The sequence below is a fragment of the Nicotiana tabacum genome, chromosome 7 (assembly GCF_000715075.1).
Source record: "Nicotiana tabacum cultivar K326 chromosome 7, ASM71507v2, whole genome shotgun sequence".
Taxonomy (NCBI): Eukaryota; Viridiplantae; Streptophyta; class Magnoliopsida; order Solanales; family Solanaceae; genus Nicotiana; species Nicotiana tabacum.
In genome coordinates, this window is record NC_134086.1 from 118,494,167 (window position 1) to 118,513,037 (window position 18,871).

General features: G+C 39.8%; 2 long non-coding RNA genes across 2 annotated transcripts; one reads left to right on the forward strand and one right to left on the reverse strand.

Annotated features, from left to right (window-relative positions):
- The first annotated feature begins 1,791 nt into the window (after positions 1 to 1,791).
- On the forward strand, positions 1,792 to 2,930 carry LOC142182570 (uncharacterized). Its single transcript, XR_012711379.1, has 3 exons — positions 1,792 to 1,841; positions 1,922 to 1,990; positions 2,350 to 2,930. It is a non-coding gene; the product is annotated as an uncharacterized LOC142182570 (long non-coding RNA).
- Positions 2,931 to 12,793: 9,863 nt separating this feature from the next.
- Positions 12,794 to 18,370, reverse strand: LOC142161829 (uncharacterized). The gene is made up of 3 exons (XR_012693504.1): positions 17,804 to 18,370; positions 15,622 to 15,863; positions 12,794 to 13,215 (listed from the first exon to the last, which is right to left on the reverse strand). It is a non-coding gene; the product is annotated as an uncharacterized LOC142161829 (long non-coding RNA).
- Between the last annotated feature and the right edge of the window lie 501 nt (positions 18,371 to 18,871).

Genomic DNA, 18,871 nt, shown 5'->3' on the forward strand with positions numbered 1-18,871 from the left:
TTTTACTTGATAAGATAAAACTGAAAAATGGACAGAACCACGAGCGACTAACAACATATATCACGTAAAATCAAAAATTGTACAACGAGGAATCAATGATTGTATTTTGGAGTGATTGTCCGTGGAGCAAAAATCACGTGCTTACAGGATGAACACTTACCTCTGATTGAATTTTCCTACAATAATAGCTATCATGCTAGTATCCAGATGGCTCCCTATGAGGTTTTGTATGGACGGCGTTGTAGATCGCCTATTGGATGGTTTGAGCCGGCTGAGGTAGGACTACTTGGTCCCGATCTTGTACATGATGCCTTAGAGAAGGTGGATTTGATTCAACAATGACTTAAGACTACTCAAAGCGGACAAAAATGCTATACATATATACGTCGACGTAAGTTGGAGTTTAAAGAGGGTGATCAAGTGTTCTTGAAAGTATCGCCAATGAAGAGCATTATGAGATTTGGGAAGAAAGGCAAGCTAAGTCCTGATTCATTGGTCCATATCAAATCTTGAAAAGGATTGGTGAAGTAGCCTACAAGCTAGAGTTGCCCGCGTCGATGACTTTGGTTCATCCTATTTTTCATGTGTCGATGCTACGGGTGGTATATGCCCGATCCTGCTCACATCATCTCATCGAAGGTAGTATAAATAAATGACAGCTTAACTTATGAAGAAGAACCGATTGAGATTCTTGATAGGTAAGTCCGTAGGTTGAGGACTAAAGATATAGCTTCAGTAAAAGTGTTATGGTTTAATCATGACGTCGAGGAGGCTACTTGGGAGGCCGAAGAGGATATAAAGATCAGATACCCTCACTTGTTCGCTAATTCAGGTATGACTATTTCCTTGAAAATTCGAGTTTGGAGTTTATCATGCTTTAGTTCCATGGAGCGAGTAAGCAATTTATTTATCTTACTTATGAGTTGGGATTCAGTACGATTTTCTGATGTAACTGATTAATCTATTCCCCGTGGGTGTTAAACTTGTCTCATGGTGATAGGTTTTATTGTTGTAATGCCGAAAGAGGCTATACAATGGTGTTTAGAGGTATATGGGGCCATGAAGGCGATTAGGGACGTAATTCTGATGAGTAAAGCCGTGTGTGGCCTTTTTACAATGTATTCTTATGGCTCGCTGTCAGGTTGGAATGTTGAGATAAGCCTATTAACAAAAGAAACTCTGCCGAAAATTTTAAGAAAATTGGAGAGTTGGTCAAATTTCGAAGCCTTAAAGAGTTGAGGATTAAGGAAAGACTTAGAGATTACACTTTTGGACTTTAACATGACCAAGTATCTATATTCGAGGATGAATGTTTCTAAGTGGGGGAGAATGTAAAGCCCCGTGAACTTTTATAGTTAATTCGGACTAATTTCGAGATTAAGGATGTAAGTTAATTAAACTGAACTACATGAGATTAATTAATAAAACTATATTATTAGATCAGTAAGAAACTAAGGGCTTTCCATGACTAAGAGGACGAGGAGACAAGAGCATTAAATGGATTTAAGAATGAACAAATGAACGAAAATTAAGAAAAATTTAGTAGCTTGATAATGGAACTCATTTGGATATAAAATGAGAAGTCAAAAAAGAGGTCCAAGGCAAGTTAGAGCAACTAACTTGCAAAGGCAGTGCACTGTCGTGGTAATGTCAAAGTCGGCATCCGCACATTTCAGAAAATAGGATAGGTCACGCGATAGTGGCACGTCGCGCCTGTCCCCGCGTCCTAATGACTGAATCATTTTAATGCTTTACGGGATAAGATATTATAATTATTTGGGACTTAGTTATTGGAAGTCTAGAGAGAAGGAAGAGCCATCTACCATTAATACATCTTCAAGGTAAGAATTAAATGCCTTTCTTTAGTAAATTTAGTTCATTTATTACATCTCTTAACCTTCCAACATCATGGAATTCATAGATCTTTGAAGAAAATCTCAAGGATACTTCAAGAACTCAAATCTTGAAATTTCTAGGGTTTGACAAAGAGGTAATCTCTTCACTCCAAACTTAGGTATTATACTCCATGAATGCAATAGAGTGTATTTATGAATGTAGGATTGTATTTAAACTTCTATTCATGAAACCCTAGAAGAGTTGGTTGGTAGGGATGATGAATAGTGTTGGGTCTTATTTGAACGATGTTATTTTGAGCTTTTAGTGGAACGACTAGATCCCATAATATGTTTAATAAAGGATTTGGAGTTAAAATTCAAGGATTTACCTTCAAATGATGAAATGGAAATTTTTGCTAAACTTATGAAATTGGACTTAAAGTGTTAGACACTTAGTTGGGTTAGTTGGTATTGTTGTGACACATTATTAATTTATGTGGGTTCGAATATGTAGATTGTGACTCGTCGGCATTATTGGATCATTTGGGGTAAGGTTGAAAGTAGTTTGAGGTACGTTGAAACTTATTACCCTCAGAGCTTTTCTCCAAACTCATATCGAAACACGATTAAATTGAGCTTCTAAATGTGAGTCCTATCTTGTGGGGACGAGCGAGTTGGGATTGTACCATTTCTTGCATCATAAAAGATTTGAGTGCTAAGTTATTCAAATTTTAAAACTAAATAAATGAGAATAGCACTTGTAGTATTTTTTTGAGACGCAAATACATGAGTTGTAAAATATTTTGGATTTAACTATTTTCAAATAGTTGATTTGGCTATGAATATCGTCATTGATAAATGTAAAGGTTTTGAGAATTACTTAAGTTCACTGAGATTGACCTTGGACATTTTTCCTCATTAGGTCATGAAACTATATGTGTCGGTTTAGGCGTAGAACCTACCTTACGGTTGGGGACTACGACATAGTACTTCCCATTAGGGGGTACTATTGTGATACTTTATTAGCACGGCTGAGTCGATTCATGCAACACCACGATGAGACGACCTGAGCAAGTAAAGTATGTGATACTTGTCACTAGGTACATGACCTAGTTGACTTTTTCTCGTGTCGGTGATGGTATTGTGCTCCTAGTAAATGAAAAATCTAACATTAATCGCAAAGATTAATGCTAAACAAAGACTTTGAAATATGTTTTTACCATCTTATTGTATTTCATTTTCTAAATTGTTAATTAATATGATGACTTCTTTCTTATATCAATTGTTATTGCATATTTTATATCTTCTTTAGTCTTGTCCTATATTTTGTTGGGGAACGGTTCATGATCCGTACTAGGAATGTGGAGCTTCGGTCTTTCACCCAACACCAATAGCCAAACACAGTTCATAACGACATAATGCAAGTAATAAAAGAAGTAACTCAGATATAAAATGCTCAGAGCATCCTAAGTTCCATTAAAATAGGCTTGCTTTTCAAAAATATCAGTGAAAACCCAAATCTTTTACCGAAATTGCCAAAAAATATGAGTAAGTTTGAAAACTGAAATTTTTCCACAAAAAGCTTTCAACAGGTAAATATTTCATTTTCAAATGGCATGAGAAAAATATATCTCAATACCTCTATGTCAATATGTGTAATAATTCATGAATGACGTGATACCGTACATCATAAGGAAAAATACATCTCTATATATGTATGTCAAGTGTGCATGTCAAATGTGATGCGACTCAGTGATAAAACCATATGCATACTCTCAGAGTATTAACTCACTCAGTCCTCACAGCCACTCAGTCCTCCCAATCACTCGGCACTCACACTCAGTAGGTACCTACACTCACTGAGGGTATGTACTGACTCTGGAGGGGCTCCTTCAGCCCAAGTGATATAACAAGCCAATCATGGCATAAATCAATAAAACATGCTGCGGCGTGCAGCGCGATCCCATAAACATCCTCACAATCAGGCCCTTCGCCTCACTCAGTCATCAATCTCTCAAGTCTCTCGGGCTCTCAATGTCATGAAAAATCAGCCAAAAATAATGATATGATGTATCAATAAAACGGTAATAGAGACTGAGATATGATATGCATATGAATGCGTATGATTATGTATGTAATGCAATGAAAGCAGATAACTCAACAGTAAAAATAACCTCAGTGGGTCCCAACAGGATAATCATATAGCCTAGTCATGGTTTCTAACATGGATCACAACTCAATAGCTCAAGTACGTAGAAATTTCATGATTACAGGTAAGATCAGGTAATACACAATACCACAAAAATAACAGAGTCACAATTCACACAGTGCACGCCCACACGCCCGTCACCTAGCATGCGCGTCACCTCAAGACTAATCACATAATTTGGGTCTTTATACCCTCAACAACAAGTTTAGAAGTGTAACTTACCTCGAACAAGCCAAATCCAATACCGAGCAAGCCAAATGATACTCCACAAATGCCATCCCATGTGTAACAACCTCCGAAAGGCTCGAAACTAGACAAAACCAACTCAAATACATAAAATAATGCCAAAGGAAGCAAACCCAGTATATAAAGTCGAATCTTTAATCAAAAGTCCAAAATCGGCAAAAAAGTCAAAATCCGGGCCCGCGACTCAGAACCCGGCAAAACTTATAAAATCCAACAACCCATTCAATTACGAGTCCAACCATACTAGTTTCACTCAAATCCAACTCCAAATAGATGTTCAAAACTCAAATAGTCACTCTATAAAACTTTAGGCTAAAACCTATAACGACCCGGTCAGTCGTTTCATGAGTTACCGCTCTGTTTCCCACATTTTTGCTTCTTTTTGCCTTGTTCGTAGCCCAGTGCTTCTTTTTCCTATCTTTATTTCACTTTGGACTAGCCTTGTTAATGTTGTCTTTTCATACTCTTAGACGGATTTTAGATGCTCATGACTGGTGACACCCCGATGTCGGGCTGTGTTTGTTTCTACACTATTCTATTCTACTCTATACTTTTGGGATTTATAGCTTATTAATGACTTAAAATGAATTATTATAACTGTTTAGTTGGTTTTGGGTTTTTTTATTGGCTAGCCTTGTTTCACGATAGGCGTCATCACGATCGGGTCTGGTTAGGGTCGTGACAAGTTGGTATTAGAGCCTAGGTTACATAGGTCTCACGAGTCATGAGCATATTTAATAGAGTCTCGCGGATTGGTATGGAAATATCTGTATTTATCCTCGGGAGGCTGCAAGACCTTTAGAAAAACTTCATAATCTTGAAATTCTTGTCGTGCGAATCTGTTGATCCGAGTACTAAACTTCTCTTATTATATTCTCTAACAGATGGTGAGGACACGTGCTACCGGTCATGATGGACGACCACCAGTACCACCAGCTGGGGCCACTAGAGGTCGAGGACGCGATTGAGGCCGTGGTAGGGGCAGGGATATAGCCCGCACAGCAGCTAGAGCAGCACCTGCAAATCCACTAGTCACCCTAATTCATGATCAAGTCCCAGTTGTGGACGCTCCAGTATCACCAGTTGAGGCACCAGTTGTGCCCATTGTGATTCCAGGTCTTTAGGAGGCCTTGGCCCAGATTCTATCAGTATGCAATGGCCTAGCTCAGGCAGTCCCAATTACTACAGCCGCAACTACTTCTCAGGCTGGGGGAGGCACTCAGACTCCCACTGCTCACATACCAGAGCAGGTCGTGTAGGGACTTCAGACACCGGGGGCACCTCCAGCCCAACCAGTTGTAGCTGTTCATGACTATGTAGCTCCTGGTATGCCATAGGATGAGCAGCGCAGATTGGAGATGTTTGGTAGACTTCAGCCTCCAACTTTCAGTGGTACAGAGGGCGAGGATGCCCACGGTTTCTTGGACAAGTGTCAGAGGATTTTTCATACAGCGGGTATTGTGGAGACCAGCGGGGTTACATTTACTAACTTTTAGTTTTCTGGAGCTGCCTTCACTTGGTGGGAGGCTTATGAGAGGCGTAGGCCTGTTGGTGCAGCACCCCTTACCTGGAAGCAGTTCTCCATTCTCTTTTTGGAAAAGTATGTGCCATAGTCTCGCAGAGAGGAGCTATGCAGGTAGTTCGAGCAGTTACATCAGGGAGATATGACTTGACGTAGTATGAGATGAGGTTCTCGGAGTTATCGTCATGCTGTTTGGTTGGTTCCTACAGATAGAGAGAGGATCAGGAGGTTCGTTGATGGCCTCACATATCAACTTCGAATTCTCATGACCATGGAGAAGGTGTTTGGTGCTACTTTTGAGGAGGTTGTTAACATTGTTCGCAAGATTGAGTCAGTTCGTCGCTAGGAGTAAGATGATAGGGAGGCCAAAAGGTCTCGGGGATCTGGTAGCTATGGTGGTGCTCCTTCGAGAGGTTAGTTTCAGCATGACAGAGGCCATCCATTTAGACATGCTCAGTCAGCTCGCCCAGGTTATTGTGGGGCGTCATCAGGTCATGGTTCTCACAGTTCTCATCAGGGCCATTCATCACTCAGTGCCTTTCTAGCCTAGACTTCATCCCGTGCTCCATCAGTTCAGGGCTCTTCTATGCAGGTGCATCTGCTAGTCATTCCGGTGCTATGGGTTCCCTTCAATCCCCGTCTCTAACACTAGTGAGTTGTTATGAGTGTGGAGAATTGGTTTATATGTGGAGGCAGTGTCCTCGTCGTCTTGGGGTTCATCTCAATAGAGGAGTCAGCCATCGGCTTCAGTGCTAGTTACTTCACCACCACCCACCCACCCAGCTAGGGGTGGAGGTCAGTCAACTAGGGGTTGCCCTAGAGGGGAGGTCGATCAGGTGGTGGTCAGGCCTGTTTCTATGCACTCCCAGCTAGACCCGATGTTATTGCTTCAGATGTCGTGATTATAGGTATTATCTCAGTCTGCCACAGAGATGCCTCTGTGTTATTTGATCCCAGTTCCACTTTTGCTCATTATTTGGATACGCCCCGTGAGGCTCTTATTTCATCTGTTCGTGTATCTACTCCGGTGGGCGATACTATTATTGTGGACCGTGTGTACTGGTCATGTGTGGTGACTATTGGGGGTCTGGAGACCCGATGGACCTGTTATTACTTTGTATGGTGGACTTCAATGTGGTATTGGGCATGGATTGGCTATCTCGTGTTGTGCTATTTTGGACTATCATGCTAATACAGTAACGTTGGTTATGCCAGGTGTGCCACGGATTGAGTGGCGAGGTTCGATTGATTTTGTCCCCAGTAGGGTGATCTCGTTCTTGAAGGCTCAGCGGTTAGTTGAGAAAGGTTGTCTTTCATACTTAGCCTTTGTGTGGGATGTCGGTGCAGAGACTCCTAGTATATTGATTCTATTCCTATTGTGAGGGATTTTCTCGATGTTTCCTATAGACCTGCCGGGCATGCCACCGGACAGGGATATTGATTTTGGTTTTGATCTGGTGCTGGGAACTCAGCCCATTTCTATTCCACCGTATCGTATGGCACCAATGGAGTTGAAGGAGCAGCTTCAGGAACTCCTTGATAAGGGGTTTATTCGCCTAGTGTGTCGCCTTGGGGTGCGCTGGTTCTATTTGTGAAGAAGAAGGATAGCACGATGAGGATGTGCATTGATTACAGGCAGTTGAACAAAGTAACAATCAAGAACAAGTATCCTTTGCCTCGTATCGATGATTTGTTTGACCATCGATGGTATTTAGGTTGATCCTAAGAAGATAGAGGCGGTTCAGAGTTTCAGCCATAGAGATTCACAACTTTCTTGGTTTAGCGGGTTATTATCGTCGGTTTATTCAGGAATTTTCATCTATCGCATCACCCTTGACCAAGTTGACTCAAAAGGGTGCTCCATTCAGGTGGTCGGATGAGTGTGAGGAGAGCTTTCAGAAGCTCAAGACTGCCTTGACCACAACTCCAGTGTTAGTTTTTCCATCAGCTTCAGGTTCATATACCATGTATTGTGATGCTTCAAGAGTTGGTATCGTGTGTGTGTTGATGCAGAAGGATAGAGTTATTGCTTATGGTTCTCATCAGTTGAAGCCCCATGAGAAGAACTACCATGTTCATGATTTGGAGTTGGCTGCCATTATTCACGCGTTGAAGATTTGGAGGCATTATTTGTATGGTGTGTCTTGTGAGGTGTTTACTGATCATCGTAGCCTCCAGCACTTGTTCAAGCAGAAGGATCTCAATTTGAGGCAGCGAAAATGGTTGGAGATGCAAAAGGACTATGATATCACTATTTTGTACCATCCGGGAAAGGCCAATGCGGTGGTCGATGCCTTGAGTAGGAAGGCGGTGAGTATGGGGAGTTTGGCGTATATTCCAGTTGGGGAGAGACCTCTTGCAGTTTATGTTCAGGCCTTGGCCAATCGGTTCGTGAGGTTGGATATTTCGGAGCCCAGTCGGGTATTGGCTTGTGTGATTTCTCGGTCTTCCTTATTTGATCGCATCAGAGAGCGCTAGTATGATGATTCTCATTTGCTTGTCCTTAGGAACAGAGTCCAGTACGACGATTCCAAAGATGTGACCATTGGTGATGATGGGTTATTGAGGATTCAGGGCCGGATATGCGTGCCCAATGTAGATGGGCTTCGGGAGTTGATTTTGGAGGAGGCCTATAGCTCGCGGTATTCCATTCATCCAGGTGCCGCGAAGATGTATCAGGATTTGAGACAGCATTATTGGTGGAGGAGAATGAAGAAAGACATTGTGGGATTTGTAGCTTGGTGTCTCAATTGTCAGCAGGTAAAGTATGAGCATAAGAGACCGAGTGGCTTGCTTCAGCAGATGGATATTCCAAAGTAGAAGTAGGAGCAGATCACCATGGACTTTGTAGTTGGGCTCCCATAGACTTTGAACAAGTTTGATGTTATTTGGGTGATTGTGGATCGGTTGACCAAGTCTGCGTACTTCATTCCTGTGTGTACTACCTATTCTTCAGAGTGGTTGGCAGAGATATATATCCGGGAGATTGTTTGTTTGCATGGTGTCCCAGTTTCCATCATTTCAAATAGAGGTACTCAGTTTACTTCACAGTTTTGGAGGTCTGTGCAACGAGAGTTGGGTACTCAGGTTGAGTTGAGCACAACTTTTCACCCTCAGACGGACGGACGGGCAGTCCGAGTGCACTATTTAGATATTGGAGAACATGTTGCGTGCTTGTGTCATTGATTTTGGAGGGTCATGGGATTAGTTTCTACCGCTCACAGAGTTTGCTTATAACAATAGTTACCAATCGAGTATTCATATGGCTCCATATGAGGCTTTGTATGGGAGGCGATGTAGATCTCCAGTTGGTTGGTTTGAGCCGGGTAAGGCTAGGCTATTGGGTACATACTTGATGCAGGATGCTTTAGACAAGGTGAAGGTGATTCAGGAGAGGTTTTGTACAGCGCAGTCGAGACAAAAGAGTTATGCGGACAGGAAGGTTCGGGATGTGTCCTACATGGTTAACGAGAAGGTTCTATTGAAGGTTTCACCCATGAAGGGTGTTATGAGATTTGGGAAGAAGGGTAAATTGAGTCCTCGGTTCATTGGGACTTTTGAGGTGCTTTAGAGGAATGGGGAGATGGCTTATGAGCTTGCGTTGCCACCCACATAATTGAATGTTCATCCTGTATTTCATGTTTCTATGCTCCGGAAGTATATTGGCAATCCATCTCATGTTTTGGATTTCAGCACAGTTCAGTTAGATGATGATTTGACTTATGATGTGGATCCAGTAGCCATTTTAGAGCGTTAGGTTCGAAAGTTGAGGTCAAAGGATATAACTTCAGTGAAAGTGCAGTGGAGAGGTCGGCTCGTGGACTGGGAGACTGAGCGGGAGATGCGAAGCAAATATCCTCACCTATTTGAGGCTTCAGGTATGTTTCTTGATTCGTTCAAGGACGAACGTTTGTTTGGGGGGAGAGGATGTAACGACCCGGCCGGTCGTTTCATAAGTTATCGCTTCTTTTCCCCCATTTTTACTTCTTTTTGCCTTGTTCAAGTGTATTATGTGTTATCGGGTCGGTTCGGGTTCGGGTTCGGAGAGGTTTTGGAAAGGAATGAGACACTTAGTTTCTCTTTTGAGAAAGCATAGGTTGGAAATGTCAACTGGATGTTGACTTATGTGAAAAAGGGACCGGATGTGAATTCCGATGGTTCAGATAGCTTCGGGAGGTGATTTGGGACTTAGGAGCGTGATCGGAATGTGTTTTGGAGGTCCAGAGTAGATTAGGCTTGAATTGGCGAAATTGGAATTTTGGCGTTTTCCGGTTGATAGGTGAGATTTTTATATAGGGGTCGGAATGGAATTCCGGAAGTTGGAGTAGGTCCATTATGTCATTTGTGACGTGTGTGCAAAATTTCATGTCACTCGGATGAGGTTTGATAGACTTTTTGATCGAAAGCAAAATTTGGAAGTTTTTGGAATTCTTAGGCTTGAATCTGATATCAATTTGGTGTTTTGATGTTGTTTTGAGAGTTCCGAAGGTTGGAACAAGTTTGAATGAGGTTATGAGATATGTTGGCATGTTTGGTTGAGGTCCCGAGGGCCTTGGGTGAGTTTCTGGTGGTTAAAAAGACCATTTCATGTTGGAAAAAGTTGAAGAAAAATCTGTTGTTAATGTTGCAGACAGTTGGTCTTCGCGTTTGCGAGTGGGCCCTCATGTTCGCAAAGGGTTAGGATGAGCGGCAGGAGGTTTGCCCTTTGCATTCGCGATGGGGGTCTCACGTTCGCGAAGAGTTGGGGTCAGTGTGCTTCGCGCTCGCGAGCTGGTAGTCGCGTTCGCGATGGGTTGAAAAGCTAAGGCTTCACGTTTGCGTACAGGGTGTCACATTCGCGATGAAGGAATAAGTGGTCAACGGGATTTTGTGCTTCGCAAACGTGAGGCGTTGGCCGCGTTCGCGAAGATGGAACGTGAATAGCTGGGCAGAATGTTTAAAAGGCCATTTTTGCAATTTTGGGTCTAAGTTTCACCATTGTTGAGCGATTTTGGAGCTTTTTGAGGAGGATTAAAGAGGGAATCAAGGGGAAACACTTGGAGATAAGATTTATGGACTTAATACTCAATCCTAATGTAATTTTTACCTAATTAAACATGGAATTTGTGGAATCTAAAGCCTAAAATTGGAAGTTAGGGCTTGGAAATTGGAGACCTAAATCTAGGGATTTGAGGGGTCATTTGTGGTCGGATTTTGGTATTCTTGATATGTATGAACTCGTGAGAGTGTAAGGATTCTAGTTTTGTGATTTTTGTTGGAATCCAAGACGTGGGACCGGGGGTCGGGTTTGGCCAATTTCGATGTTTTTGATGTAAATTGGTTAATTTCGAGTGAGCTTTGTTCCCTTAGCATATTTTGATGGTATAAATCTGTTTTTGGATAGATTTGGAGCATCCGGAGGCCGATTCGAGGGGCAAAGGTATCGCAAGCTAGAGTTTGGACCGGATAAAGGTAAGTAATGATTGTAAATGTTGTCCTGAGGGTATAAAACCCCAGATTTCACATTGTTGTGCTACTTTGAGGTGACACACACACTAGATGACGAACGTGGGGTCGTGCACCATTGAGGGTTGTGACTTAGTCCGTCCTATATGACTGTTCAACTGCGTATTTGATTGAAAACTGTTTACTATCATTGTGTTTTGGAATGTATTATCATGTTTTGGACTGAATGCCATATTTGGGCCTCGTGCCAATTATTTTGGACCTTAGAGGATTTTTACTACTATTCCTCACCGTTTTGACTTCATATTTATACTCAGTTATGCTGTATTCTACTGTTTTTATAACTCAGCCATATTTACTCCGTTTTGACATTTTAAATGATATTTTGGGTTGAGCATCATGTTTTACTATGCCCGAGTGGCTTGAGAGATTTTCTGACTGAGTGAGGTCGAGGGCCTGTGTTGTGAGGATATTATAGGATCGGGATGCGCGTCGCAGCAGTATTGTACTGATTCATAATTATGAGGCCGGGGGCCTGATTTGTTACGCCACGAGGTGGCGTGTTATGAGACCGAGGGCCAGTTTGATTATGCCACGAGATGACTTGATATAACACTTGGGCTGTAGGAGCCCCTTCGGAGTCTGCACACCTCTAGTGAGCACGGGTACCAAGTGTGAGATGTGATATTGCTCGAGGGGTTGTTGTTGTTTCATGTTATTGCCCGAAGGGCTGATATGAGTGATTGTGAGATAGCCCGAGGGGCTGGTTCTATTGGTATTTTGCCCGAGGGGTTGATTTATGTTTCTATCCTTATCTCCCTATTTTCATCACTCGTATGAACTACTAAAAGATGTTTTTAAAGAGGTTTTTATTGAACTAAGGTGTTTTTACGAGCTTTTACTGTTTTATTGCATTGTTTTAGTTTTGTATTGTTTTGTTGTAGCATTATGTTATGTTTCACATATTTTCTTATTGCTCAGTTGCCTTTACTTTTATTACTTATTGAGTTGGTGTACTCACATTACTCCATGCGCCCTGTGTGCAGATCCAGGAGTCTCGGGTCACGCTAGCGAGTGTTGATTTGCTTTCCAACAGGCATTGTTCGGAGTCGACTAGGTAGTTGTTCGGCGTTCGCAGCCCAGTGCTTCTCCTTCCTATCTTTATTTCACTTTGTACTAGCCTTGTATTAGACTATGTTGTCTTTTCATACTCTTAGACGGATATTAGATGCTCATGACAAGGTGACACCCCGATGTCGGGCTGTGTTTGTTTTCGCACTATTCTATTCTACTCTATACTTTTGGGATTTATAGCTTATTAATAACTTAAAAATGAATTATTATAACTGTTTAGTTGGTTGTAGGGGTTTGTGTCGGCTGGCCTTATTTCACGATAGGCGTCATCACGATCGGGTCCGGTTAGGGTCGTGACAAAACCCTAATTTCTCTTTTAGAACCCTCAATCAAATTCCAAAACAAAAGATATATTCATGATATAAAATCAAAAATAAGTAAAGAATACTTAACCCAGTCCACTTGGTGAAAATTACTTCAAGAATCGCCTCAATCTGAGCTCCATAGCTCCAAAAATACAAAAATAACTGAAACCGCTGAAATAGAGTATTTTATAATATACCCAAGCATTCCTCTTATGCGGATGCGAAAATTCCATCGTGTTCGCGGTGAACAAAATATATTGCCACCAAAATTACTCTATGCGATCGCATACCAAACACTGCGAACGCGAAGAAGAAGCAACCATTGCCAGCTCAGTCCAAACCACTATGCGAATGCGTGCACGCTAGCGCGAATGCGATGCTCACTCCGTAGCAACCTATGCATTCACATCTGAGAACCTGCGAATGCGTAGAACAACTTGACACCATCCATCAAACAATCTTATACGATCTCGACCCATGCTCTGCGATCGCGATTAAGAAGACCAAATACCTAGAATTCTGCATAACCAACAATGCAAAATGAAGGAAAAATAGTCTGAAATCAATCTGATACACGACCAAGCCCCTCGAGACCCTATCCAAATATGCCAAACAAGTCCCAAAAGACATAAATAAGCTATTACAATTTCTGGAACCACAATCCGAATCCGATATCCAAAAAGGTCAAACTTATGAATTTTCCAAACCTTCAAATTTTCAACCTTCCCCAATTAGTGCCAAATTCTTCTAGGAACATACAAATGCAAATTCGGGCATAAGTCCGAGTTCAAAATCACCATCCGGACCTAACGGAACCATCAAAACTCCAATATGAGGTCAAATACTAAAAATTTAAACTTGGTCAACTCTTCCAATTTAAAACTTAAACCATGAAATTCATTTTTCTAAATCAATTCCGAATAACCTGAAAACCGAAACCGACGATTCACATAAGTCATAATACATCATATGGAGTTGCTCATGCCAATAAACTACCAAGTGAAGTACAAATTCTCAAAACGATCGATCGGGTCGTTACATCAAATGCTCAAACACCGCCAACAATTCAATATTTGCTATTAAATATCCCAACTACATCAAAACAAACGCAAAAAGATTCATAAATATCTATTTAGGCTTCACAATTGGCAACAAGCCTTCAACCATTCCAAATTATCCAATAGGTTCACCCATTAGCCTATTCAATTCTATTCTTATCATTTAATACTCATTTGGAGTCATTAATGATACTACGTTAGTTACCCAACATCGTCAAGTCTCTATTCATTGTCTTCTCCAACAAAACCCTAGATTCAAGAACTAGTATTATATCTTATCCATAGAGATGGAAAATAGAGCGGGGCAGGGCGGGATAGGGGAGGGCAGGGAAATCCTTAATGGGGCAGGGCAGGGCAAGACAGGGCAAAGTCTTAATGGGACCGGGCAGGGCGTGGCAGATCAAAACACATTTTCAAAAAATAGTTAATGGATCAGGGCAGGTATAGGGTAGAATTTTAGCTGCAAATTCATTTACTGCTTTATCAATCTTTAAGGTCAACACTAATGAAAACATAACTTGTTATGGTACAATAGTTTTACTCCTTAGAAAACAAGAATACCTTTCTACATTTATATAGAATTGTAGTAGCTCTAAGCGATAATCTATATAGGAATTTTCTTTTGTAGCCAAAGTTGTGTAATTCCCTATTTTGTTTCCACCTTCTTTTAGTCGTTATTTTTGGTCTTATGAAATATTCTTCAGATTAAATGTCCCCTTACTAAGAATTTTAACTGCACTCAAATTAGGAACCCATAAAATTTGTGGTATTCTATTAACTTCTTCTTATAGCTTTTTGATTTTTCATTAAATAAGATAAAAAGGTTTATTGATTTATGTCTATGTGATCTCCATCGCAAATCGTGATCCAGAAGTTTCTCTTACCCAAATTTTTATCAACATGTTTAACTTGACTACACCCGTCCTAAGTAAATCATCTTATGTTTATTATAATTCAAAGCACATAATAAATGAATAACCTAAATATTGAATGTGGATAAGTTATTTTCTTGTTCAATAAGGATGAAACCATATGATACAATTCATTTTCATATGTTACTGAGAGCATAACATCCCCATTATTTATTGGATTGATATAGTCTTCAGTAGCTATTTTAGTCTTTAATTTTTTACATACTAAACAATCAACTCATAAAACCTCTTCTATAGTGAGTCCATCTAACTGCTTTGTATTTGTTCTTGGAGTGGAACATTAATACAAGGGGAACTTAGTCTTTGATAAATTATATGTCATTGGTAAAAATTATATTTTATTCAATCAATATGCATAAACAACTAAATAATATTTTAACTATTTCAATAGAAAGTTGAAAAGGCAAAAGAAATTAAAATCATAATACAAAATAAAAATAAAGAGAAAAAAAATAAAAAATGTCCAAATGGGGCAGGGCGAGGCAGGGCTTAATAGGGCGGGACTGGGCATGGCAAATTTTTTACAAAAGGCTAAATGGGGCAAGGCAGGGTCAAGGCTTGTCCTGCCCCGCCACACCCTGCCCTGCCCTATTTACATCCCTACTTATCCAAATAGTGATTCTCGATTCAATTCGTTCATAAATTAGGTTATCAATCTATATGAGTCATTAGAAACTCAAGACATATCCATTTATATCGATTCATCACTATTCATCTTTTTCTTTGCCTAAAATATTATTTTCAAGAACCCACCCTTAGAGTTCATACAATATTCCGTTACAACTTCAAATAAAACTAATAAACATGTCACCCACACTTCAATATATCATATATGTGAAGCTCAAGTGAAGGGATTACCTCTTGGTGGAAGAATCTCACTTTTTCTCTTTTTGGTGTTCTTGAAGATTCACCACAAATGCATTTTAAATACTTACCTTAAAATGTGTTGACGAGGGATGTGCTCCTACTTCTCTCTAAGTTCAAGACCCTTGTCCAAAATTCCATCTCATGCTCTCTCCTCAAAATAGTCACTTTTATAATTTTGATGGCATGCATAACTACGCATATCTCCAACATAGCTACGCTTCCTTCCTCTTCAGCCCCCCTTCATTTGAATACCTTGCTGAAATCCGCTATGCCCAGGGCAGCGTAGCTACTACGTGGCTGTTGTGGTACCCTTTAGTAAAAAATTATAACTTCTTGTAAAAATATCCAAATGACAAACGGTTTGAAACATTGCAAACTAGACTCATAGTTCTTTAGTTTGATAGGTCATACACTACATAAATCTTCATATATTGGTAGTTGTACTCGTTTGAATTTAGATCTCGTGCCAACTCATTTAAAACTTTAGCCCATTATATAATTTCAAACTTGACTTAGTTTTAGGGATCTTCTTAGACCATAAACCATTCTTAATGTACCTCAAATATATATTATCATGATCAAATGATATCCTTCATATTATTAGTCTTGTTCATACCTAAGTTAATATATTAACACCTATCAATCTTCTTAATGGTCTTAAACACTTCGAAATTTTTCGGGGTGTTACATTAACAAAAAAATCGTTATGAATGAAATAAATACTTAGTAGTAAAGTTTTAAAAATAATATCAAATAGTGAAACAAATTAAGTATTTAGTATTGTTTTAATCAGGAATAAGATTATTAAAAAATTGGCAGTATGTACCAGTACAACAAAATATACTGCAACAAATCACTAAGTTTATCCTTGAAAATTAGGCACATTGGATGAACTGCCATCGGGAGCTGAATTACCACCGCTTCCCAAATCGACTGAAGGATATTTACGATGATTGTATCCTGTTTAGGAACATATATCTCATTTATGCACATAAATGTGTCACACCTCCTTTTTACTACCCCGGAAGGGTATAAGGGAGTTTTTTCCAATTTAAGTAACAACAGAAACGAGATTATTTATTTATTATTCAGAGTCGCCACTTGGGATGATTTATGGTGTCCTAAGTCACCGGTTTTAAATCCTGAATTGAGAAAAGATTGACTCTGTTTTTTAGTCCGCGAACACAGAAATCCGGGTAAGGAATTCTGTTAACCTGAGAGAAGGTGTTAGGCATTTTCAGATTCCGTGGTTCTAGCACGGTCGCTCAACTATTACTATTGGCCTAATTATATGATTTTAAAATATTCTTAAACCTATGTGCATTTTTAACCTTTTAGCCGCTTTTAATTATGCAAAGAATTAATTCAAAGTTATTTAAAACATATCGCAAGCCACGCTATATGAAATGCACTCATGGTTCACGACACGCTCTATTTAACCTTGTTGGAAATTAGAACCGGGCCACATGAAATGTACCCACAGATTTATAACAATTGTGTATCGCAACTACGTCACGGGAATCGTACCCGTAATCACGATGATTTTATTATAAATGCACCTAAAGTAAACTACTATGTTTGTGAATTGTGTAATTCTCAATTTGATGATTGTGAGCAAGAAAGGCCCGGGATTATGAAGTACTTTTACTAAAAGAGATTTCATGCATTCAATCCAGCCCAATTCCTAAACATGTAAGTAATTTTTATCACTAATGGGCTAGGAATTTCCAAATTTAGAAGTTTAACACATGCTCTGTACTTTGTCACAAAAACACAATCCTATGCATGTACCGTCTCTATGAAAATGTCTCAGCAGTATAAAGAATCTCATTCAACAACGAAATTAGTAATGCAGTCACGGCTTTAAACTAAATGGATCAAAAAGAGTTCACTTAATAAATCTATCTTCCTATTCCTCACTTGCCTTTTAACATAAACCAACACCCAGATTTCGTGATTAACTCCAACACAAGCTAATTTGTAAACAGATTTTATAATTCAATTTAATCAACTACGGAGATTAGCCCTTAAAATAGACTTGAAAAAACTATCTTATTATTGACCACTTTAGATTTCAAAAGGAAGAAACATTAAAATCTTAAGCTAAGAAAGCTAGTAAGGAAGATACCCACCAACACAATGTTCAAACGAATTGAGTCAGAACAATCAAACATAAGCTTTCTCCATTTTTTAACAATGAAATATATGATAGAAATACCGCAAATAACAGAGGGGAAAAGAAAAATGAACCTGAAATGATCTTTTTGGCTAACAAAAATTTCAGCAACTACACAAATGAAGTTCACCGTAGCTATGACCGGATCTCGAAATGGCGATTAAAAAAATCAAACAGAATCAGGATCGGAAACTCTGGACATGACAACCTCGACAAACTCGGCCCAATCTAACCTTCTCATTTTCGAATTTAGATTTGTTCGTTCCTTGTTGAAGAGTGGGTGAGCAGGTAAAGTTCAGGGGATGGCCTCTTTTGATTTTTCTCTAGGTCTCTCTGTTGGAAGAAGGTCTAATGGCTGATGCTTCAGCTTTTGTTTATTGTGTATCGATCCCCTCTTTTTGTGAAGAAGAAGACGTTAGGGAGGGGGTCATTTGTATTCTTGTTCGGCATTCAAAATCCGCAGGAGAAGAAGTCCTTCTTCTGTGAAGAAGAAGGCATTGGGGGAGGTCTCCTTGTGAACTTCGGTGCCTGATTTCTTAGGTCCTAGGGTCTTGCGTCTGATTTAGAGCCTTTTGGCTTTTTGTGTGTCTTTGATCTTTTCAGAGAAAAACAACGGATTAGTCTGTGTGTCCCCATCTAGGTCTAGAGTCTTGTTTGCTTTATGTGATGACCCTATGTTTTGAGGCCTTAAAAACCTCTTTTAGCATCACCTCGATTTGCATGCACTGTCCGGGCGTGTAGCTGGAAAGCCTAAATATGAAAATCTGTGGAAAATGATAAATTTTGACTATAAAATGAATTAATTTGACTTCGGTCAACGTTTTAGGTAAACGGACCGGGACCCGTGATTGGACGGTCCCGGAGAATCCGTAGGAAAATATGGGACTTGGGCGTATGCCCGGAATCGAATTCCGAGGTCCCAAGCCCGAGAAAAATTTTTTTGAAAGAAATTATTTTTTGAAATTGTTTATGAAGTTTGGAAATGAATTTTAATTAGAACATGTTGGTATCGGGCCCATAATTTAGTTTCGGCACCCGGTACAGGTCTTATATATGATTTAAGATAATTCTGTGAAGTTTGGCAAGAAACGAAATTCGTTTGATGTGATTCGAACCTTAAATGCAAAATTTGATGTTTAAAG